The following is a 20,399-nucleotide window of genomic DNA, read 5'->3' as shown; positions in this document are numbered from 1 at the left end:
GCACTGATACCTGTGAAACCACAGCTGCACCTCCTCAGGAGTGTGCCAAGCCCTGGGCTAGGGGTCTGAGCTCTGTTGCTACCAGGCACGCCTCCTGCCTAAGTTCTCCATAAGGCTGTGGCGGGGGCTCAGGAGGAGCTCAGTGCTGAAAACAGTCATGGAGTGCGTTGTAAACGTGTGTGCAGAGCGCACAGAACAAACCTCCTGCTGCCAGGTGTCCATTGGCACTGGGTCTGTCCAGTGTTGGGCAGCCTCCGCGCCTGGCCCACATTGTGGTGTTCTGTTGTCCCAGAGGGAAACCCTGTGCCCCTCAGCAGTCATTCCCCGGGCCCCTTTGATCCTCAGGAAAGGAGGGACATCTGCCAGATTGTGACTCTCCAGCTTCTCCAGAGGGTGAGGAGGGGCGCCCCCTGGGTCTGTGCTGCCTCAGTGGGCCTCCCTGTTACGGGCTTTGCTTGCATGTGGACTGTGTGGCGCATGGCAGTTTGTGGCAGGCTTCTGTTGCCCAAGTGCTTCCTTTTTCTTTTTTTGGCGGTGCTGGGGATTGAACCAGGGCCTGTTTTGTGTGAGGCAGGCGCTCTAGCACTGAGCTGCAGCCCTGCCTGAGCACGTCTTCAGGTTCCTTTGCGGCACAGCGTGTAAGTGCTTCACCCGCTTATGAAAGGGTGATGTTCCACTGCAGGAAGAAGTACTACCTTTGTTATGTCATTCTTCAGTAGACATCTGGGTTGTTTTCTAATTTTTTATAATTATAGAATTAACTTGCTGTGCTAGAATTTTAAGTGGGTGTAACCTTATTAGGACACATTGGTTTGACTGTTCTTTCACATTGTGACAGGAAGCATGTGTCACAGTTGGTCCTAGTTTGCCCTGGCAGTGAGTGGGAGCTCCCTTTCCCACCACACTGCGGTGGGTGGGCTTGGGCCCATCCGCATTGGCCCCCCAGGGGTTGGAATCCTTGGATTTCTTCAGGTGATCTAGGGTCGGAGGTCAGGCTGGCGCCTCCTCTCTGTGTGTAATCATGGAAAATCTTGCCTTATTTTTAGTAAACCTTTCTGAGTTGTAAATGTGTTGCTGCGACTTGTGCTGCTGTGACCATGATGAAAAACAGCTTATTCTGTGTGATTGTTCGTAATGTTGGTCATGCTTACTGCATTTCAAGGCTCGAAGGCTTAGAATGGTCAGCACAGGGGAAATTAATGAAGTTGCCTTGTCACTGCTTCATTTCACAGGAGTTAGACAATGGTTCCTCCAAGGACTTCTTGTGCTGGGATTTCTATTGCACAGGACCTTCTGACCCTCCTACCTCGGTCTACTTCTGGGCTAATTTTGAAGCCTTTGAGCAGGTTTTTGGCTTTTCCTCCTCTCTTTAAGGTGTTTGTTTCCACTGCTTTTCTTGTTCAAGTTTATGGTCAGGAGGAAAATGCTTGGAACTAAATCTAGGCCCATACCTGTGTGCCAGGCTCCTTGCCGGAGGTCCTTCAGGAAACCTGCCAGCCCTGATGAAGCTGCAGGCCCTGCCCATGTGATCCTGTGCTCCCCAACTGTGTGCACAGTCCAGACAGGTGCCTGGTGGAGGTGTCCCTGTACATCCCCACAGGGAGGCCTCGCCCCACTGCCCAGCCCCCAGCCTGCAACCCGCAGTGTGGGCTGCTGGCTCAGGGGCCCCCTGGCTGGGAAGCGACATTCCACCCCATCTGTCATTCCCTCGGGTGCTGTTATGTGGTGATGATTGCATTTTGGTGCTGTGGATCAAGCTCAAACTTGGGTGCTCTACCACTGAGCTACATTCAGCTATTTTAATCTTGAGATGAGGTCTCCAATTTGTGATCCTCCTGCCTCAGTCTCCCAAGAAAGCAGTTGTATTTCTTTGAAGCTTGAAGACATGCCCACAGATGTCACACAAGCAGGAGAGTCTGCTCTCCTTGCTGCCAGCCGTGAGAGGTTTCTAATCTCACTTCTTTACCTGGGAATTTTGAGGCAAATCCCCATATTTGATCCATAAAGACTTGAGTGTGTGTCTGAGAGCGAGACAGAATCAAATAAAGCACTGAATCACAGCACCATGACTGCAACAAATGGCCACTTCTCAGTGTCACCAAATGTACACTTGGGGCACAGATTTCCCTGGTTGACTCAAATGTATTTTTATTTCCAATTTGAGTATTTGTATGCTGAGCAGGCTGGGCCATCCAACACTCCTAGCTATTCGCCTGATGACTTCACGTTGTAGGGTGAACTGCAGCTGGAGGCTGCGTTGCGGGCCACTCTTCCTGGTGCACAGTGCACATCACCCCCTCTGCTGAATTTAAGAACGTGTACTTCCGGGTACCCTTTCCCTGCTGCGCCCCATCTGGGAGTGGCCAGTTGAGCAGCTCAGCCACCACCGCTGGTCTCTGGCCGCCAGGTCTTTGATCCAGGTTCCATCGGTGGAACTGGTGGCTCATCCCCAGAGAAGGAGCAGAAGCAGGCCAGCACTTTGATAAGCCCCCGTGGTTATGGAGCAGTTCTTGGCCAGAGGAAGCCACCTGGATGCGCCCAAGTCTGTGGAAGGGTCCAGGGTGGCACGGGGAGCAGCCAGCAGTGCCATCCCCGACCCTGCCTGATGTTCCAGGTGCCAGCTCCTCCTGAAGCCTGGGAAAACCAGTGTAGGTGAGAGCAGCCACCACAGGGATGAGCCTCAGTAACGTCTGGCTGAGCACAAGGAGCCAGGTGCAGAGGCCATGTGTTCCGCCATGTCTTTGTGGAAGTGTCCCAAGCAGGCGGGTCCAGAGGCAGAGGCTGGACAGAGGAATGGGGTGATATCAGAAGGCACGTGGCTCCTCGGGGGTGAGGAAGGAGCTCTGGAATTAGCGTGATGGGCTGCACAGTACTGCCAGCGTGGCGAAAACCACCACACTACACACTTTAAAATGGTTAAGGCAGCAAATTTTATGTGAATTTTAATATGAAGAAGGATAAATCTAGGCCCCGGATCATTTCATGTATATTTATCAGCCCAACTTTCCAAACTTAGCTCTGCGTTGGGCTTGAAGGCCCCTCAAGCCCTGCATTAAGGTGTGTGCTTTTGGCCCACTGGCTCCTGGGTGGCATAAGGGCCCAGCAGGGCACACGGACCCAGCCTCCCATCTCACGACCCACCTGGGCAGCTGTGCCAGGAGCCCTGAGGGCGAGGCCCACCTCTCGCCTCGTGGAGCGGGGAGCAGACGTCTAGCAAGCGCTGGTGCCCAAGGTGGATGGGAGAGTCGGGCAGACGGCAGTCAGCCTGCGGCAGGCACAGTCCAGGAGCCGCGGTGTGTGTGTCATCTTTACGTTCGTTCAGTCTTCTGAAGAACACATGCAGCTGTGATTTAGTTCAAATTGTGAGCTTGTCTCCAGGAAAGATTCGATTGAAGAAGCCAAACAGTCCTGGGGACTTTATCTGCTTGATTTTCAACAATTTACCTCCTAATTAATCATTCTGACTAGAAAAAAAAATTGTCCTTCTATGGGATGCAGTGTTTGGAAGTGACATTTCAGACGTCCGGTTGATTTCCGTCATTTGTTAAATTCACTTTTTTTTTTTTTTGCGGTGCTGGGGTGTTAAATTTACTTTTAAGTGTCCCCTCAGGGAGTTGTGTTCATTCCAAGTGCCAAGAATTGAAGTGGAATTTGCATTCAGTTGAATTGGATTGAGCCACAGGTATTGGCTGCAAAGCCTTGCTAGCTTGCAGGGAAATTTTGCTTTATAAAAGCAAAGGTAAGGATTTTTTTTTTAAATAAAGGAACATTTTGGTTCTTATCTGGAACATCATGGTTTTCTAATACACCATGATGCATATATAGTTTCCTATTCAATGTGTGCCCTGTTTTGTCAACATTAAGACAGTATTTCCATTTGCGATATATAGTCATTATAATTTAAGATAAGTTGGGAGTGTTGTGGTAGCTGAGGACCTGCTGAATTGAAGTGCTGGGTAGAAACATATCACACGGGACCTGAAAATCCAGGCTGGGGGGCCTGCTGTGTCGTGGGAGGCCACATTTATCTCAAACAAGGTATCACAAGCAGAGGCTCCATTTCCCCTTTGTAATACTTTTTTAGCATCCGTTTTATACTTTCTAAAAAAATAAGGAGTCTTCCTGGTGCACTGTGGGAAGCATGGTGGGCTGGAGGGAGCTCCCGACACAGCAGGTCCTGCTGGCGCAAGGCTCCTGAGATCCGCCACACAGTAGGCGGTGCAGGAGCATCGCTGGGAACTTAATCCTTGTCTTAAAAAAGAGGAGAGGAGGACTGGGGAAGTAGCTCAGTGCTGGGGAGAGTACTTTCCTAGCGTGCCTAGACTCCAGGCTCATCCCCAGCACCAGAAGGTAAGAGAATGGAACAAAAGGAGCACAAGCAACACCAAACACGGTGTCCCTCTGGGAATGCCGGTCCATAGATATGGTTTCCCTTCAGTGACTCTCCACGAGTGTGTGACTTTCGTGCTCCTCTGTCCAGCTACCTTGGCCACTGGCATGTGCAGCTGCAAGGGGAAAGATGGTGGCAGGGTGTTTTTGTGGGCACCCAGAGTTTACTTGAGTTGACTTGCTTACCAGGTGCCTGGAGCATGGTATAGCTGGGCAGCTGCACACCCTGTTGCTGTAGAAGAGTCAGCAGGCCGAAGTGAACAGCCAGCAGCTTCTGATGTATTGGAGCAAAAAGGGAGTTGGGTTGTACCTGGAACCTGCCCATCATAGTCTGCACATTCCTCAGCCTGTCGTGACCAGGTGGTGTTCTGAGTGCTGGAGGAGCACCAGGGAAGAGAGCAGGGAATGCCAACCTTCTTGGTTTACCTGGTGCAGGGAAGACAGATAGCGTGACAAGCCTGGTAGCAGAGAGAAGAGTGAGGGTTGGTTGAGGGCAAGTGCCATTCTCATAAGCCATCAGTAGTGTTCTCTAAGAAGGTGACGGTCCAGCAAAGACCTGCAGGGGTGAACGAGCAAAGGCCCTGGGTATGCAGTGAGGAGGAGAAGAGTTGGAGACGAAGAGGCCTGCATGGGCCTTTGCCTGTGGATATGGAGGCCATTGGTAGCCTTGAGCAGAGGAAGACCCAATCACCTGACCACTCCTTGGCTGCTTCAGAAATGGAAGGGGACTCTCAGGTATTGTGGAACAGTCCAGGTAGGAGAAAATGTCAGCCTACAGTGGCACTATTACAGAAGAGAGGGTAAGTCGAGGCATTTCCAGATGTTAGAAACACCGAGGTGCCACAAGGAATCAGACGAGTGTTCGGAAGTGGGTGGGCAAGGCACACTTTTGCTCCTGCCAGAAGGTCTGCTGCCGAAACGTGGCTAGCAGGGTGCCTGGGTGGACGGTCCGCCTGTTTGTATCCCTGACTGGAGAAGCGCCGGGCCACAATCTACGTGATTGGCTAATTTTGAAATTGGGGTGGGCAAAGGGAAGGGCTACAGCTGAAATGGCTACATGTGGATCCAGTTAAGGCTATTTGGAAGGTGGGCACGGACTTCTGTGTCTCAGACGGGCATGCTGGGGTGTTTCAGTGTCAGGGCAGCGTGCTGTGGTGAGAGGGACAGAGCCTCGGCTTCCAGATGGATACGAGAACATGCAGGGTCTGGGGGCTCCAGTCACAGGTCCAGAGAAGTCAGGACGCTCTGCTTGGCTGGAGGGGAGGACTGGAGCTGGCGAGCTCAGGGGGCTCTCCGGGAGCAGTGGGCCACAGCAGGCTCAGGTGTGGGGACAGCAGGGGTCAGAAGCCCTGCCCCATGGCTGGGTGAGGTCCCCAGGGTGGTGTAGTTTTGTGCCCAGCTGACTGTTGGGACCCAGTTCCATGTGTTCCAAACTGAGAGGATGGAAGTGGGGGCAGCAGTGAGGTGGCAGTAGAAGCCAGGGATGCAAATGTCTGGCAGGGGGCAGCAGGTTCATGCAATCTCCATGACGCCCATGGCCTCAGGGGCTGAGGTTGGACCATGGATGCTGACTTTGCAACAGCGGGGTCATTTGCTAGGTGTGAGTGGGAGATGGGACGGAATGGAAGGTGATGAAAGGATGGGACCAACTGATGGCTGGTTGGGGACTGCAGAGGCAGCGTTCCTCATGTGGACCACTAGCCTGGCATTCCTCCGAGAACTCCTTTGTCTTCATTCTTCACTGAGAGTGTTTTAAGTACACGCCTAGAATTATTTTCTCTTTGCACCTTGACGACTTTATTTCTGTATTCTGGGCAAGCGTGGCTGCTGTTACAGTTGGCCGTGTGTCTGATCAGTCTTTTTTCTCACCCTTTTGGGATCTTTGCCTGTCTTTGTTTCCTTTGGGTTGCAGCGTTTGTATGCTCTGGGAAAGACCAGATGGAGAAGGGACTAATGTCTTGCTATGGGAGCCAGACTGGTCCTCCCTCGGGGCAGTCAGAGTTCCCTGCACAGCAGGCAAAATGCTTGGGCGGTGTGAATGCTGGACAAGATAAAAGGCCAGCCGCCCAGCTGCCTGGTGCGCAGTCTTAGGGTAAGCCCAGGTGTTCCTGGGAATGGCCTTACCTGTTAGGCAGTGTTGGTAACAGGACTGGATATGGTACCTTTACAGTCTGATTTGATTTTCCTCTGAGCTTGCGAGCACTTTCGGGTCCTTGAGCCTCCACAATGCTGACCTGTCACAGTGCTGCAGGGTCCTGAGTGGAAAACGTGTGGTCACATGTGGCCCCATAACACAGGCCCCCCGCCAGTGTGGATGGACAGATTCCTCTTTGAAGTAGGTCTTGTGCTTGTCTCTCTTTTGTACCTTTGGTCTTTGTTGTTTGCAGATGGCATCTTTGTAGAATCAGCTTTTAAGGTTGGTGTTGCTCAGATGCAGGGACGAGAGCCCATCAGGCTGGCTGCGCTGGACTCTGACAGAGAGCCCTGGTTCTCCTGTGTTTGCAGCGCCCAGCACCACCTGTGTGTGCTGGTACTGTGTGCTGCCAGCCTCGCTTCCTGCTTGCTGCTCTGCCTGCTGTGCTCTCTGAGTCCTGTGGACCTCATTGTCTGTGAGCTCGAATCTAACACTTCCCAGTGGGAGTGATGTTGCTGCAGGCCTTCTCGGGCCAGAGAAGCAGCCCCCTCTCCTGAGGTGCTCGGGGCTCTCGTATGTCCGTTTATTTTTGTCTTTTAAGTCATGAGAGGCTCTTGATTTTTCAGACAGGTGAACAGATGCAAATCATACGAGGGATGTACGCATGCTCGCCACCTGGTTTAGAGAAGCAGCTGCAAGCTCCCTGGGGCACTTCGTGTGTGTGTGTGTGTGTGTGTGTGTGTGTGTTTTCAATTTCTCCGGGCTTTCTGGACCTTCAGAGAGTGCAGATTCAAAGCCCAGCCTGTGACGGGCTGGTAGCTAAGGACCTTCAGGAAGCCTGCTTTGCCCCCACCACCTCCTCCAGCCCTGACTGCTCTTGGGCAGACCTTGTTCCTCGTTGACACTGGGATGCCCTCAGAGCCCACCAGACTGGGTTTGTGACTCTGATCGTTTCTTGGTTTATCTCACCCCATCTTGTCTAAGGTGGAGACAGTGGAGGATACTTCATAAAATTCTTCATGCTAGTTAAGAAAATGAACACAGTGCTCCTTGCACATTGTAGGTGTTCAGTGTCATTCCTTTCAGATGCTGCTTGCAGGGGGACTTGGAGGACATGGTCACAGGTGCTGAGTGACAGCTGCACCACAGTGAGCACTCACTGAGCGTGCCGACCTGCCAGGTGTTAGCGTGGTCTGGGAGCCCTGCCTTTCTGCACAGCGCTCAGGAGGTAGAAGGGTTCTGAGGCAGGAAGGCAGGAACATCAAGAAGGGAGAGGTGCTCATTTTCTAGCACCGCAGGGGCAAAAAGGGAAAGGTGCACTTGGAGGAAGGGCACTGGTCGAGTTTGCCTCACTGAGCAGAGCAGAGGCAGGAGTCGTTGGAGGGCTGGGTGCCGGGAGCCACTGCTGCTGGTGGCCACATCTCAAGGTCATCTGCTAGGGGATGTCAGGGTTTCGAGGCAAGGTGACGTCTGCCCTGCAGTGAGATCCTCTGAGTCAGTCTCTTTCTCAGTGAAGGCGTGGCTGCTTCTCTGGAGGACCTGAGGCCCAGGAAGCAGGCAAAGGACAACGTCCAGAGTGGTGAGGGCAGTATTTCCTGGGGGAGCTCCGCAGTGCTGAGCAGCACGGGGTAGCAGCCATTGATCTGTGCTGCGGCTCCTCAGTGCGGGGACCTCGGGTGCCTGGAGGGCCTCAGTGTTTGGCCTGCCAAGGATTGAGGAAGGGCTGGGTATCACACTGGTAAAATACACAGGTCTCTTCCAAGGTTGGGCAGTGATGAGCAGAAGCTGCTCCGGAAGGTCAGGCTTCACGTGGTGGAAGCAGACTGGGGGTCCTGTCAGGTCCTGATGCTTTTGCTCAAGGTGCTAACAGAACCCAAACCACGGCTGGGCTGTGGCTCAGTGGTGAGCACTTGCCTGGCACGCGTGAAGCCCTGGGTTCCATCCTCACCACCACACAAAATAAATGAGTAAAACAAAGGTATTGTGTCCATCTACAATTAAGAATGAATTTTAGAGAGAACCCAAACAGCCCAGGACGTTATTCTTCTGTGACTGGAGCCTCTTGCCCTAGAGGTTGTGGGTGTTCTCGTGGATATCCACTTCCTACCTATAATGCTGCTGCCAGTGGCTCCTGGGCAGCTGTGTGAAGCTCCTGCCCCTCCGTGTGGCCAGCTCTCATCCCTTCCCTCTCCCTCTGTGTTAGGTCATGTGGAATGATCAGCTCAGTGCTGGACGGGGTACCCAGAGAGCACAGTCACGTCTTGAGCTGTGAGGTCCTGGGCAGGAGGGTCATTTCCCAGTTCTCCTGGGTGGCAGGTGACACAGTACCTTGTGCAGAGTGCACAGGGTTTGTGTGATGTGCAGATAAGTGGGAGATGCTCATGGGTTTTGCTGCTTCACTGGCAAAAATAGACCTTCTTTTCAAGACAGGCCAGAGCTAAGACTTGCAGAGCTAAGGCCAAGAGCTAAGACTCACACAGAGTTAGTTGTCAGGGACAGCATAATGCTCATTCACCACAGTCCTTCACCAGCATGTGGGCTTCGGGGCAGGAGGGCCCTGCTCTGTGGCGGCCAAGGCCCTGGCCCAACCTGGTTGCTGTTGGTTGTGGCTGTTCCAGCAAAGCAATTAGAGAAAGCAGTGGCAGCCAGCTTTGGTGGGCTGCCTGCCACTCGGTGAGAAACTCACCTTTCAACATCTCTTTCACACTTGTGCACTTTCAGGTAAGAAAGGCATAGATGGAAGTTCACAGCATGGGATTCCCGAGTGCAAGCACCACACTACCCAAAGTTTGCATTGGTGCCAGGCAGGTGGTCAGGTCTGGAGATGGTCTCCTCCCAGTGCCCACTGCAAAGGGTATATGTAAATGAGGTGTATTTTCAACACCTCAGAAAGTGGCTCGACCTTTAAGTGTGGGCAGGAGAAGGGACCTCCCTGCCTGTGTCCAGTGGGGGAGCAGGTCCCTGCCTGGCAGTGTTGGGTAGAGCTGTAAATGAACAGAAACGGATCTGCCGAGGCGCGTTTCTTTTGTACATTTGCAGTGTGAGTTCTCTGTGATATAAACCCAAATTGTGGCTTTTGTCCTCTTCCAAATGACACGGTCACCAGCTGTCCTGTAGGAGAGCAGGGTATGCTTCCATGCAAGAATGCTGTTTTCATCCTGCCCTGGCTGGCTGGGGTCCCTGGGCATCTCCCCAGGGGCTGGTGGCACCAGGGGAATTTTCCAGGAGAGAGCTGTTTGACCGCAGGGTGGCATGTAGTCTGCATCTCCAGCAGATGATGGTGCTCCACCTTTGTGCTGGGCGCCTACCCCTTAGCCTGCTGCTATACCTTTTGCCTTCCAGCAAACATGTGACCTGGGCAGGAGCTTTGCCTGTAACTCCACTTTGTCGTTTGTGAGGTGCACAGTGGGGAGACAGGCCCACCTTGGATTTTGAAGTGGGGCAGCAGTGACTTTGCATGCACATCACCTCAGAAAATGTCAGGAAAAGATTGACATGTCAAGTGTGCATTGGCCTCCTTCCGGAAGTCACTTGGTTTGTCCCTGTTATTTTTCTAGTGATAGATGCATATGCTTACTTTAAAAGTAGAGAAACACAGCAAAGAGGTAGGAGTCCAGTTGTAACTTGGTTACTGAGGAATGGTCACTGTTAGCATTTTGCTTTATAATCTGCCCCTTATTTTCCTCATTCCTGCACCCAGAGCATGCGCGTGTCGACACAGGACAAGTGGGATGGCCCCACCATCTCGGAACTCTCCCACATGCTGGTGTGGGCCTCTGTGTGATAAGCCAGCTGCACAGGCGCTGCCCCATGATGGGTGCATTGCTCTGCTCTGGGGCTGCCTGAGCCTTGCCTAGGTTGGAGGGGAGTTTCTGGAGGAGAGGCAGTGAGTCGGACCTTGCAGGAGTGTCCAGTGCTAGCAAGGCAGGTGGTCCTTCCCTGCTGTGCCACATGGGGAGGCAAATGCAGTGTTTCATTCGTATTTTCCGTTAAAGGCTAGTTATAGTTTATGTTTCTCAGCCTCTGGTGTTCATCCTTTGTGCATTTCCTGTTGGATTCTAAGATTTTCTTGTTAATTTACATGAATGGAATGTTTAAGTTTATACTTTTAGGTTTGCAAATTTATGATGCCATAAATTTTCTGGTTTTGTCTTACAATTAAGAGTCTTTTTAAAAAAAAAAAAAAATCTTGTGTAGGGCTGAGAATGCAGCTCAGTGGTACAGTGCTTGCCTAGCATACTCAGGGTTCTGGGTTCAATTTCTAGCACCAAAAATTAGGTAAAACAAAGATTAAAAAATGGTAGGTAGTTGGACTGGATGTGATTCAGTGGTAGAGCACTTGCTTAGTATATGGTGAAGCCCTGGGTTCCATCCCCAGCACTGCCAGAAAAAAAAGTAGTAGTCAAGCTTGCCTTTTGGGGCCTCTGGTTTTTTTTTTTTTCTTTTGAGAAGGTGTCTCCTGCCAAAAATTATTAAAAAAATCATTGAATTTTAAAATACTTGGGGATGTTTTTGTTTTGCTTAAAAATATTGACTGTTCAGTTTTGCTCCCAATTGGAATTTGTTTCACAGGATGTGAAAGGGATCTCTGCCTTACTTTTCCCTCAGATGCTCAGCAGGTAGTTCCCATGCTGCCCCTGCAGTGGGCCTTGGGTCTACCCACTGCCTGCTGGAACTTCCCCCGGGTGGTTCCTAGCTCTGCCAGCCTTGGCCTCGGCCTGGACGATCAACCTGTGCTGTGCTGGCTCCTCGGGGTGGGTCTCAGGCACGTTTGCTGCTGCGCACCTTTGGTTGATGCACACACATCTGCTCCTGAAGGGTGGGCAGCCTGGCCCATGCTGGTCTGCCTGCTTTGCCTAAGGACTGGCTCCTCCATACAGGCTTGGTTTCCCCCTCCATACAGGCTCCTCTGCTGTGCTGACTTCACGAGGTAATCTGTGGGGTGGTATTTGCATAGTGTATGGCACAGTAGTGGTTCTTGGTTCTTAAATTCTTAGGCAAAATTAAAATTAAAAGGGAGATGTAGGTATTGACAAATGTTCTTAGTGTCTAGGATGAATTGATTACGTTAAAAGAGCACACAATAGTTTTTGGCGTTTTCCTAGCTGCTTAACAGACAAAGGAACCCAAGGGAGGCAGGTCAGATTTTTGTGCGTTTGGGTAAACCAAGGAGGGTTAGGGTTTTGGGAGAAAGAATTCTTCCCTGACATTAAAGCTGGGCTCTTGTAAAGGAGGTGTAGAGTCAGTGGACTAGTGGGTACCTGGTGGGTTGGAAATTGGAGTCCTTACCTTGCCGTCTGCTGCCAGGTGCTGGTGCCGTAAGTGGCCCTGAGGAGCCCCGACTCCTCACCTGTGATGTGAAGACTGTCAAGTCTGAGAGTGGGGCTTGAGGACCGGTGAGTGTGTGCCAAAGCCTGGTGCCTGGCATGTGGTAGATGTGCACTGTGTGTAAAAGGTGGAGGGACAGTTCCCTGGTGGGGGCTCATGACTTTGCAGTGAACACCCTTGGAGAGCTGCTCTGGCAGGGCACTCCTGTGGGAGCGCGTCTGCCTCCTGTTCCCCGCGTGTCCATTGCCAGGGTCTGTGCTGCTTGAACGCAGGTGGTGGGTCAGAGGGGTTGCCTTTGACCTGTGAGGGACCTTTATTCAAATCCACAGGATGTTGGGGCTGGGGCTGGGGCAAGTGAGGCGCCGGGTTCCATCCTCAGCACCTTGTAAAAATCAATAAAGTGAAGGTGTCTGAGAAATTCCCAAGACGAACAGGTCGTCTTTTACCGGACATGGGTGGCTTTGGGGATCATTCCTCAAACAATGAGAGTTGGAGTTTCGGGCTGAATCGTGGAAGCCCGTTGCTGTTGGAGTGGATTCCCTTCGCAGCGAGAGCAGCAAGCCCTGCCCACAGGGCAGTGGGACGTGTGTTTACAGCTGGTCTTAAGCTCTGTGTCATTGCTTTTCTTATGCACGCCATATTGCTCACTAAAATAAGGTCAGAATATTTTTAGAAGATTACTCATTAAACTAAAAGAGCTGTGTGAGGAATGGTAGTAGCACTGGCGTAGAGGTGGGAAGCTCTCCACTTGTGCCGGCCTTACATGCTAAACGGCATCTTCCCTGGGGTGCGCTCTCCGCCACCCTTGCTGGCACCTGCATGTGCCCTTGTACCAGTGACCTCCCTGTTCAGCTGTCTACCAGGGCCCCTCTCTGGTGCGCCCCCTGGCTCTGATGGACTGGAGATGCCCCGAGGGTTTTACATGGGAACAGCAGAACTGAACTGACTTCCAGGACTGTGCTCTCCTACCTGCCAAGTTGGCAGTGCTCAGAAAGCAGTTCTCTGGCCTTCCTGCATGGTGTCCTCCAGTCCTGGGGTGCCCAGCTCAGGGCTCCCTGCAGGCCCTCCACCCCTCCCCTACTCATTCCTGAACTGGCAGCGCTGGCCCAGTCTCCCTGTGGGTCAGGAGAATTGATGGTGAAGTTCCTTCTTGCAGCAGCTGGATGTGTCTTCTGCCCCAATACCTACAGGAGAGGGGAAGGAGTCATTTATCCAGCTGGAACCCATGAGGCCCTGAGGCCACAGTAGGGGTCTGTTTCCAGGAACAAGGGACCATTGGCTGATGGGCAGCCATTGTCAGCCTTGTCCTGGGTCTCACAGGAGAGCACTGGTTTGATGGTTCCTGTGCTCTGGTCTCTGTTCCTATGGGCCATCAGGATGCGTGCTTTCCTGAGCAGAGCAGGCCTGGTAAAGCAGTCCCTGTGACATTCCCTGAACCCGTGCTCCCCGGGCAATCTACTCTCTCATTCACACACCCTAGTGGCGCCAGCCACACTTGATCAGGACAGGTATTCTTCCTTCTAAAGTGAACTGATCACACACTTTCTACCTAGTAGAAAGTAGTAGTAGTAGTAGTGCACACTTCCCATGCATGTGCTGGCATGAGGAGCAGCCTTCCGCAGGGTGGCTAAAAAGGCTGGGACCACCACCCTTTTCCACCTGGAATGTTTGTGTGCCTCCTTTCAGTCCTGTTTCTGCAGGGTCCTCTAGGTCTGGGAGCTGGGATCTCGCTCGCTCTCTCTTTTTGCAGTGCTGGGGATCGAACCCAGGGACTTCCGGCTGAGCTATCACCCCAGCCCCAAGAGCTGGGATCTCTGAAGGGCAAGGGTTCCTTTCCTTCCCACTCCGGTCACATTTTACTTTTCTTATTTCTCTGTATACCTGGAAAACTTAGGAGCTCACTCTGGATTGAGTTTGCCAAGGTTTGGGAGTTGGAACTGGGGCAGGGAGGTGCCTGACTGCAGATGCAGTTCCTATCCAGGCTCTGCTTGGCCGTGATGTTTGAGTGGGACGTGAGAGTTAGTGTTCTGTGCTTTGGCATTGATCATCCTGAAACTCGTGGCCCTGGGATGCAGGCTGAGTTTGGTTGTGTTTCTTGTGCATTTGGCTAGGCGGTGGTCCCGTGGTGCTCTGCATTTCTTGTTTCTTCTTTGCAGTTGGCTAGGCGGTGGTCTCGTGGTGCTCTGCAGTTCTGTGGGTGGAGTGCAGTTGTGCTTATTCTCCAGCTGACTAAGCAGCTGTTCCCAGCTGCATTTTGTTTCTTTATTTATTTTGAGATAGGGTCTCTGTAAGTTTCTGAGGCTGACCTTGAACTTACCATCCTCCTGCCTCAGCCTCCTGAGTAGCTGGGAGTAGAGGCTTGGCCATTGCACCTTGTTCTGGCTACATTCTCAGCACCTATTTTAAATGCCCTGTTCATTTCTCCAAGAAGGATGCTGTGGTTGTGTTGAATGCAGTCCAGTTCATTTGATGGCCAAGAGTGGGACTTGCCATGCAGGCAGCAGGTGATTGCCAGCCATGTGTCCTCTGTCTCTCAGGAGGGCAAGTGTTTGGTGGTACCTCCTCTCCAGTCAGTGCTCCTGTGAGCCATCAGGATCCTTCCTTTTCTGGAACCAGTGATAGGTGGCAATTCTCTTGGCCACTGCCTGGCCAGGAGACCCTGATGAGGCTGTCAATCCTGCAGCCTGTGATTCCCCTACAGGTATAAAGAAGATGGTGTCTATGCCTGGCTTGGCCCAGGTTGTAGCACAGAAGTGCTCCCTAGCTGAGCCATTTTTCCACTTTATTTGGCCTTCGCGATTCCTGGAGGCTGCCAGTGTGACAATAGCAGTTCTAGGAGGAAGATGGGGAGGTGCGACTTGGAGCAGTGATGCTCGGCTTGAGGCCTTAGCAGAGCGGCCTGGAACTTGGCAGTGTTCTTGCCCCCTCTGGGGGTTGCTGGGCCTGCCTCCTGGAGGAGAGCCGAGCACCCCATGCCAGCCCTGCTGCAGACCGTGGCACAAGTTCAGGCAGCAGCAACAGGTACATTGTGGGAGACCCTGGGCCCTGGGCTTCTCAACTCATGGTTTATTGGACAGCTCTGCGTGGTTTAGATTTTCATGAGTCACCCAAGAGTGAGCAGTGATGCGGATCTTTTTGCGAAGGCCACATAACTCATGCTAAGAAAGAACATGGGTTGCAGGCATGGTGACGATGGAAGCTTCAGACAGTTGCCAGCCCTGCTGGGAATTCTGGGTGCTGTCTCTTGCTGTTCTCTTTTCATTTCCCCTTCCCCAGACCAAGCCCCCTAGACTGTCTCCTTGGCCTTGTGTCTCCAGGTGGGACAGAGAAGGATGAGTGATTCTCTGCCCCTTTGGTTTCTAAGGTGACTTCCAGCTCAGTTCTGGGATTTTTCAGGCATTGGTTGTGGTCAAGGACACGGTCCTGGGCCCTGTGCTGGTGCTCATTACACCATTGGGTATAGTGAAAGCCTGACTCTGGAATGGGATGAGGTTGGGGTGGATGTCTTCTGCCCTGTAGGTTTGAGGTCCATATGCCCAACTTAATGGGTTGAGCAGCTGTTTTTTGAGTTCGTGTGTTGGAGCCTGTAGAAAATAGCAGAGAGGCAATCTCTGGCAGACACACTCCTTTGCTTGCATGCCCTCCAGAGTGCTTTCCATGGTAGACCCTTTTACTTGCCAGTGGCTGCTTGTTGCTCTTGGCAGGGGTGCCAGCAGAGCCACTGCCCTGGAGCATGAGTGTCAGGTCCCCAGGCCACCGACTTGCTGGCTTTCCAGGCAGCATTGGGGCATGGCTGTGAGGTTTGTCAGGATGACTGCTTTCTGATTACCAGCACTGAGCCCCACCCACACCCAGGCAGCCTGTGTGGTAAGACAGACGTGCGCAAAAGAGCATGGTTGTCATGGCAGCTGGTACATTGTGAGCTCGGAGCACATCAGTGCAGCCATGGAGACAGCAGGGCCCCTGCTGGACTGCAGTGCGTGGAGCCTGTCCTGGAGCTGCTCCTCAGAACCCTGGCAGGTGACATGCCCAGGGACTGTGTCAGAGGAATAGCAGTCCCTGCCCATCTTACCCCAGCGCAGGCTTGGGTGATGTCCTCAAGCTGAGGCACCATCTTCTCTGGTTAGAGAGGCCACTGTGCCCCAGGAGAGGTGGTTCTCAAAGGTTAGGTCAGCCTGGTGACGCTCATGAGGAATCCTTTCCAAATAATGGTTTTCAAGGACAAAACAAAACATAGGATGGCAGACGAAGCCAGTTGTACTGAGATATGGTCATCAAAACACTGAATAAAATGTGACAAAGTATCACATGAGTTCTTTATCACATTTGATTACAAGGACCCAAAGCAGGTGATTTGAAGTGCACTTTGTGGCCTTGATGACTGTTGTGTGACATGGGGACAGCTGTGTCTTCTGTTGGGATGGCAAGTACTGCTGGCCTTGCAGTGGCTCACTGTACACATTCCCAGTGGATAGGAGAACAGTTTGCAACCTTGAGTTTCAGGGGTGAAAATTCCAACTCTTGGGTACCAGGTGACTTGCCACCAGCATACAGTGGTCAGGACCAGTGCTGGGACGATGATGGCTCGAGAAGCTTTCCTGGTGAGGACTCTGGTGCCAGGGACTTGCCTGGCAACCTTTATATGTAGGCTTCTCCCAAGGGAAAGATGGCCAGGGAGTTTGTGGTTTCCCAGGGAGCACAGGATGTCAAAACCACAACCACTGCTCACCCCCCTCAGAATCATGGTGTGGCACAGGAGTGTTGGTGCTGGGGTTGAGGGAGGCAGAGAAGCAGGGAGCAGGGTCCTATTGCTGCTGGGCTCGACCTTGAACTCAGTGCATTCCAGGGCTGGGAGCACCTACAAAGCAACGTGTGCAAGGGTCCTTGTAGGATAGGATGGGGCTCTGAGCCTGGGTTGGTGCATGGGCCAGGGCCAGACTCACAGGGCAATTGATCTGAAAGTCCAGAAGCTGCAAGCCAGAGGCTAGAGTCTATCCTGGAGGAGTAGAGGTGTGTCAGGAGGGTTGGGTTTACATTGCTGGGTGGAAGGGCAGCAGGGCAGGTAGCTCAGTGTGGCAAAAGGGCGTCCTCCGGCTACTCTGGTTCTTCCAGGATGAGGAGGCTGCCTCAAGGGGCCTCAGCGGAGTATTTATATTATTTAGTGTGAACATTTGTAAGCCCTGGGCACTTAGGAAGGGCTATCTGGTCCTTCAGAAGTCTCATTCACAGGTGCACCTCTTGGCATCTGCTGTCCACACCGAGACTTGGTGGTGACCCAGCTGCTCACACAGTACGTCAGTTACACGCTGTTTCTCTCTAAAAACGGGATCTTACCACTGCTGTGCTGAGTGACCTGCAAGTCAGCAAACACTTATACCCACTCTGTCCCTGACACTGCTGGGTTCTGGGCCTCAGGAGTCTCGCTGCTAGGGGACGTGCTCAGCAAGGAATCCCTAGCCAAGGGGTATGTCATTAATGTGCAGAGCAATGACACTGCCCCTTCCTGGAGCCGCCGGGGTCCCTTCCCACTGTTAACATCCAGGGAATCCTGGATGAAAAAGCAGGATTTTCCTTCTTTTCACATCGACTCCAGAAACAAGACAGAAACAGGTGGAAAGTATTTAAAACAAGGCTGTGTGACCCACTGCCAGGTGAAAAGCACTAGTGTGCTACCTGTGGCCTGGAGGAAGTGCCTGCTGGGGACCTGGAGGTGTCTAGGACCCTGGGGAGGAGGCACAGTCCCTTGGGCCAGTGTGGGCAGGCAGCATGGCTGCAGCTGGAATGAGGCCAGGAGGAGTGGAGCAGAGAGCAGGAGCCAGGCATCTCCACAGATGCCCCACCCCAGCCTATTACTTAGGCTCCCATTTGTTCAACAGAAATCTTGTCTTTCGGTGAAATTAGAGCTGATGTGTAGCACATCTGGCTGCCCTGGTGCCCTCTTCTCTCCCAGCCTCCTGGAGCGTATGCTTTCCATCTTGGCACATCTCTGCCCGTCAGGCGCAGAGCCTGCAGGGCACAGGAGCAGCCCCTGCCCTCTATGCCTGCTTCCTCTCCATGGGTGTGTGCCCTGCGTCCCTCTGCCACCCTCTCTCCAGTGCTTTGGTCTGATCCTCCGCTTACCTTTGGGACTCCCAGTGAGTGATAAAAATAGCCCAGACGCTCTCCCAGGGCTCGAGGCCCTGCAGAGGGTTCCTGTTATTCAGGGGGAATTTCCTTCCCCAGGGAGGAGGTGCAGGCCCACTCCCTCTGCTTGGAAAGCTTTCATGGCTTTAACTTGGTATTTTCTATTCCGTGTGTCTTCCAGTGAAGTTGTCGGTATTTTCACGATTCCCAGGAGCAAGGAACAACTATCTTGTGAAATTGTTCATTTTATAAATATATTGCTTTTGTATTTTCTCATTGCTTTTATTCATTTGGGTTGGTGACACAGGCTGGTGGGCAGTTTTCCTTGTTTCCCACAGTAAATGTGAAAGGAATGGGGCCTTAGGGATGCTGCTTAGGAGAAACAGGGTCGACCCGAGAAAGGACCTGCTCCGAATCTATGCTGCTGGTCGGGTTTAAGTACTGGTCCATCAGCTGCGGTGGCCGGCCAGGAGGAGCTTGACCGGAGCTGTCTCTGCGCTCCTGCGTCATGGCCTCTAGTGTCCCCTCTCAGTGGTGTCCCCCTTCTCTGTGCTGGAGAGGCTCTAGTCAGGAATGTCCATGAGCGTTCTGTAAATCATGCCTGCCAACAAGGACTGCTCGTTCTCTTCCACCTGGAGAGTGCACTGGCCCTGAAATGGACTGCAGGGTCAAAATCGGTGTCTCTGTGTGGACGTTTCCTGGGACACTAATGTAACTTTGCTTCTACTTTTTGGTGGGATGGGTGGAGACACCTGAGGACTGGAGCACTTGTCTGTTGGTCTTCTCTCTGTTCAGCACCTCCTGGCTTGCAGAGCCCTGTGGACAGTGATGTTCATTCCTCGTAATGTAAGAGTCTGCCTGGGAAATATTGCTGGTAAAAGTGAAACGGCTGGGCTGGGGTTGTAGTTCAGTGGTAGAGCACTTGCCCAGCATGTAAGACCCTGATTCTGTCCCCACTACTGCCAAAAAAAGAAAAAAGGAAAAAAGGGAAAAGCTTCCTCCATTGGGGTGACTTACACTCAAAACAACAGGAAACTGCTTGAGAGCAGTTGTTCCTGGGCCCCCAGCTGGGAAGGGGCACAGCAGGTGTGCTGCTGGGCACCGAGTGTCCTGCCTCTGCACAAGTGTCCTCCCCTGAAGTGGGACCTGTGGAGACAACTCAGTGACCTTAGTAACCCTGAGCGTGTTAGTTTGTTAGAGAGCAAAACACAAGCAGTTCAAGAACTGAGCTTTTCTAGGGCAGAAGTACAGTAAGCACAGATCACACTTGCTCTTGTTACTGAAATACTTGCTTCCAGTGACTATGAGTAAATACTTAAGTACAGCGAGTTCTTTTTAGGAGAGGGTGTAACTGGAAAAGAGCGTAGTCCTGGTTGGACAAGGGCTTGCGTTTTTCCTGGACTGCAGTGTGAGCCTTACTGAGGTGCGGGCCTGGAGATGTGAGCTGGTGGCGTTTCCTTCCCCTGCTCGTCTACAGTGTTTCTGAGTAGACTGGCGTCTGAAGAGCAGTGAGAGTGGGGCTCCGCTTTGACCCTGATGAAGGGGACCCCTTCATCGCAGTTGAACCTTGCCCTTTGGCCTCCTTGAGCTTGCCAGTGCTTGATGCTGCCTGTCTTTCCAAGTGCCCGGGTGTGATAACCTGGGGCTGCTGAGAGTGACAGACGCCAGCAGGTGGGCCCGCATAGCAACCGCATAGCAAGTGCTCTCAGGCCCTGTGGCGGATGTGGGCACAAGCCTCAGTGTCAGGAAGGCTGGCCTTTGACTCAGAGTGGCGTGCACATCTTCCTTTGTGACTTTGGGAACATTCCTGTACCTCTCTGAAATAGCCATGCAAGGGTTGATCAAGTGGTCCTGGGCTCCTGTTGTGCCCTCCCAGACCCTGGGGGGCAACAGACAACAAACAAGATGACTGCGGGGCTTAGAGTGGGAATGGGAATAGGGTGAGGTTGAGATGGGGGAGGGTGGAGTCCTGGCTAATGATGCCGGAGCAGGGCCTCAGGACCACCAGGCAGAGCCCCAGGGCAGAGTCTGAAGCAGAAGGCCGGCTCTCTTGGCTGGGAAGAGAGTTCCTCTGAGTGCAGAATGTTAGACTGAGGCAGGCCAGATTGCGAGGACTGGTAGGTGCCTAAATGTGTTGGGGAGCCATTGAAGCATTTGAACCAAAAGTAATCAGTAACTCTGGCCCACAGCCGGGAAGGTGGGTGCAGGGGAAATGGAGACTCCTGCCTCCTGCTGAGAGGCTTCTGTTTGGACCCCTGCAGGACACAGGGAGCCCCAAGCTGAGCAAGGGTGAGGGTTTAGAAGGAGAGGAGGCAGCAGGGGAAGGCAGGGCAGGTGAGGCACGCTGCACAGTTCCCTGGCTACCCCAGTGGGAGGCTGGGGCAGGAAGTGTGCCTGTGGACGCAGAGTCTGAACTTCACTGAGC

General features: G+C 52.7%; 1 protein-coding gene across 1 annotated transcript in view; it reads left to right on the top strand.

Annotated features, from left to right (window-relative positions):
- The window catches only part of AGO2 (argonaute RISC catalytic component 2), an 87,704-nt gene that overhangs the window by 25,461 nt on the left and 41,844 nt on the right, over window positions 1-20,399 (top strand). The gene's annotated exons all lie outside the window — the stretch shown is intronic.

This window comes from Sciurus vulgaris, assembly GCF_902686455.1.
Source record: "Sciurus vulgaris genome assembly, chromosome: 1".
NCBI classification, from domain to species: Eukaryota; Metazoa; Chordata; class Mammalia; order Rodentia; family Sciuridae; genus Sciurus; species Sciurus vulgaris.
This window is presented reverse-complemented; position numbering and strand designations above follow the sequence as displayed.